Source organism: Trichechus manatus, unplaced genomic scaffold, assembly GCF_000243295.1.
Source record: "Trichechus manatus latirostris isolate Lorelei unplaced genomic scaffold, TriManLat1.0 scaffold00036, whole genome shotgun sequence".
NCBI classification, from domain to species: Eukaryota; Metazoa; Chordata; class Mammalia; order Sirenia; family Trichechidae; genus Trichechus; species Trichechus manatus.
This window is the reverse complement of record NW_004443972.1, coordinates 3,406,022-3,410,173: the sequence shown is the minus strand read 5'-3', so window position 1 is coordinate 3,410,173 and position 4,152 is coordinate 3,406,022. Positions and strand designations below refer to the sequence as shown.

The 4,152-nt window shown below is 47.3% G+C and overlaps 1 pseudogene; it reads right to left on the bottom strand.

The window, feature by feature from the left end:
* Window positions 1–152: 152 nt before the first annotated feature.
* On the bottom strand, window positions 153–615 carry LOC101342919 (protein FAM136A pseudogene; annotated as a pseudogene).
* Between the last annotated feature and the right edge of the window lie 3,537 nt (window positions 616–4,152).

Below are 4,152 nucleotides of genomic sequence, written 5' to 3'. Positions count from 1 at the left end.
AAAAAAAAAAAAAAAAAAAGAACCAGAGTCCAGAGCCAGGTGACATATTCCTTAAACTTGCTGCCATCCTTAATTTCTTCATTCCTAAACGTCACTTAAAAGACCCAAATTCCCATCCTGCCCTCATTCCCAATGGCCACCGGCAAAGACTTTTATTTTGCAATGGATGAGAGAGACTCCTTCATCTTCTTGGTCATGGACGGGATGAGGTGCATGTGGTCATCCACACACTTGTTCATACAGCTCTCCAGCTGCTGCTTCACGTGAAGCTCCTTACTCCCTGCATCCATCGAGTCTTTGGCTTTGTCGTTGCAATGCATGGTACGCCAGGCCAGGCGGTCCTGGAACTTCTCCAACTCGCTGGTCACCATGGCCTGGGCTTGAGCCCGCGGTGCGTGGCAGCCCTCAATGCACTGGTGTACCTGCTGCATGGACGCCTGGCTGTCCTCACTACAGCTGGCGCTGCACCGGAACATGATGGCCTGCATCTTCCGGATGTTCTCTCTCTCTAGACTCTTCACCAAGGAGTGGACCGCCTCCTGCACTCGGAGGTGCCGTAGCTCTGCCATGGCGACCCCGCGCTGCGGCCCACCACGCCGGCGCCCACATGGACTAAAGTGCCAACACTTTCTTGTAAAGTTAAACATACACCTACCCTGTGATCAAACAATTCCACTTCTCGATATTTGCCCAAGAGATATGAAAGCATATGTTCACGCAAAGACTTGTACACATATTCACAGCTGCTTCAATTCAAAATAGGGCAAAACTAGAAACAATACATCCTCAGATGACCCCCAATGTTCCACATCCTTGTGTAATCCCCCTCCCATGAGTGTGGGTAAAACCTGTGAAGTGATTGTAACCAATACAGCAAAGGCGACGGGATAACACTTCCGCGATTACATTCCATTATATAAGACTACGTCTTAGCAGACTAAAGGGGAAGAATGATGTCCTAAAACAACACATACAGGCAAGGCTTCCCTGGCAGAGTGGATCAAGGTGCTGCTTGAGGCTTTGAGGTTGAAATATTTGGCTCCCATTGGGGCGTTACCCCATATGCCAGACTAGGAGGCCTGAGTGACCATCCAACAAAGATAGGAGTGATGTCACAGGCTCTAGAAGCATATCCACCAAAATCGTTACTGGAACAAAACAGTGTGATCCTCCAGACACCTCAGGACTTGGTGCTAGGAAGTGGAACCATCTATTGGCACTTTCCATGGGTTATCCCACTGGGGTGGATTGGTTACTTTGTCCCTCTGGAGATGGAGGAACTGATCCGCCTAACATGGCAGCCCACCATCCTACTGCACGGAGGGCCTTGACAGTCACGCTTTACATGGAAAGGAACAAGGGCTATATCATGAGGGATAGAAGTGGGTCTCCTTTTCTGTCATACAGCAAAATGGCTGACTTTACTCACAACCCCTCAAGTGACCTCCCCAGGGCAGCACATATGGTACACTCAGGCTGGAAAAATTCCTAAAGCAGCCACTGTTCTCACCACCTGAGAGGAAGCCACTAGGGTACCTACTAAACACCTGTCTTTCTGACTGGAAGTATGACCTACTCTGCTTTCTTCCCTTCGGGGCTGCCACTTCTTCCTCAAGTGGGCTCACAGCTTCGCCATAGTCCACAACAAAAGCAGCTGCTGGGTGTGTGGGCAACTGTCCTTCTCGAGCACCAGAGGCATGTTTCAGAGCATGGAGCCCCTGACTGGAACCAGCTATGGGAGACATGGTGTGGGGGGGAGGGGCCTTGTTAAAGGCTTTTTAACTAATTGGGGTATAAGAGGAAAGGGGGGACACAACATCACCTTTTCCTGGACTCAGACTGTCATAGACACCCACATCTTGATAAGAGATCGCAACGCTTCTTGGTTGTGGCCGTGAGAGGGTGTTTACCACCACTGAGATGGTTTAGGTCTTTTGGTACCCAAACAGGGTGTGTTAGGGACACTTGCTTCTGGCTGTGTTGAGCCAAGTAAAACCCCATGAGTTTCCCTGTCTTGCTCCAATTCCTCCTCCAGCTTGGTGAGCTGGACTGTGTCCCACAGCCAACAGGTGATAACAACTAATACGACTGAATGGTTACAGTATAAAAACCCCAACAGGACTGCAGGAGAGTACCTCGCTCTCAACAGCACTTTATGGCTGTGTGGTCACTACTTGTGGCCCTGGTTACCGTACAACTGGATAGGGCGCTACACTTTGGAGTTACCTTATGCTGTACAAATCATGACAAAAACTATACCAAAGCCTCTGAATTACCCCATGGTAAAAACCAGGTGGATCAAGCGTAGTCTTTTCCACTGGTATGATTTCCTTTTAATTGTTTTTGTTCCTCCCATTGGCTTCTTAGAAGTAATGGGACAAATTGAAGCTCTAACTAATTTTACTAAAAAGGCCCTGAATGATAGCTGAGAAAGTTTGCAGCTATTAATGCCGAAACTACCCAAATGAGGAAGGTTGTCCTTCAGAACTGAATGATCTAGACATTCTAACAGCCTCTGAAGGTGGGACATGTACCATAGAAAAAACTGAATGCTGTATCTATATACCAGACTACCACCAGAACATAGCTGATTTGTTAGGCCAGATGAAGAAACAGAAGCCTTGAACACACCTGATGGCTGGTCTGCTGTGGTCACCTGGTTTTCCTCTTTCCCCTCTGTCTGGTGAGGTTTTGGGTTGGGTCTTGATCTTTTCCTGGGTATAGGGTTTTTCTGCTGTGTTTGTCTATATTGCTGGTGTGGTCTGTGTACACTCTCTGTCCCTATCTGCAAAGATGTAACACCTCCTCTGGGGATTGACCCTCAGAGAACTTGCGGAAGAGGTGGAATGTGCCAGATTGTAAGAGCCAATCTCGAGGGGTGGAATGAAGGGGAAACAGAGTTTGTGAGGCCTAACATGGCCACCCTCATGCTTTCTGCTAGTTCACTGCCATTTGCTAAGTCATTCTTATGTAATTCTTGCTGAGGTGGCCTTATGTAAGTCTAGAGGCATCCTTGGCATGTAGCCACTATTGTTCACCACCACTATAAAAATCCCTGTCTCCCACTGTGGGCCGTGGAGATCTGCTTGATTCTGCTGCCACTCAGGACCTGCCTAGTTTGTAAGTCTCCCTAATAAACTTCTTTGCTGCCACCCTGGAGTTGCCTGCCTCTTTCTTTGGTCTCTCAGCACCATTCATTTTTGGAGGTAAGTTTCATGTTACTGGTCCATGCTGAGACACAAACTGGAAAGAGAAACTCTTCCTGCTGGCCTTGAGGAAGCAAATGGCCATGTTGTAGACTGCCTGTGGAGACAGCCACGTGTCAGGGAACTGCTGAGGGCAGCCTCCAGCTGACAGTGACTAAGAAGCCAAAGCCTGCAGTCCTATAACTGCAAGGGATTGAATTCTGTCAACAATCACCTGAACTTGGAAGAGGTTCCCAAGAGCCAGATAGCAAAGCAGCCTGGCTGACATCTTAATGCAGCTTTGTGAAACCCTGAGCAGAGGACCCAGCTGAGCTGGGCTTGGTCACCTGACCTGCAGAAATTGTGAGATAATAAGTGTGTGTTGTTTTAAACCACTAAATTTATGGTAATTTTTTACACAGCATAGACAACTAATACATAGCACAAACGTCCATCAAGTGGTGAATGTATAACAAAACCCGGCATATTCCCACGATGAAATATTACTTGATAATAAAAAGGAACTATTGATAAGGGGCAGTGGTGCAGTGGTACACCTCAAGTGCAGCCACCACCTATCTGTCAGTAGAGGTTTCCATGTTGCTACGATGCTGAACAGACTTCAGCGAAGCTTCCAGACTAAGATGGACTAGGAAGAAAGACCTGGAGATCTACTTCCAAAAAATCAGCCAGTGAAAACCCTATGGATCATAACAGTCTGACTTGGTGCATTGAGTCGCCATGAGTCGGGGCCGACTCGACAACAGCCAGCGAGAATAATGACTGATATGTATAACAACATGGATGAATGTCAAAAACATTATATTGAATAAAAGAAGCCTGACTCAAAAGGGTATATAGAAACCAGAACAGTGATTTCATTGTGGGTGGAAGGGAGTATGATTGATTGGAAAGGGGTCTAAGGAAACTTTCTGGGGTGAAGGAAGTATTGATTGGTGTGGTAATA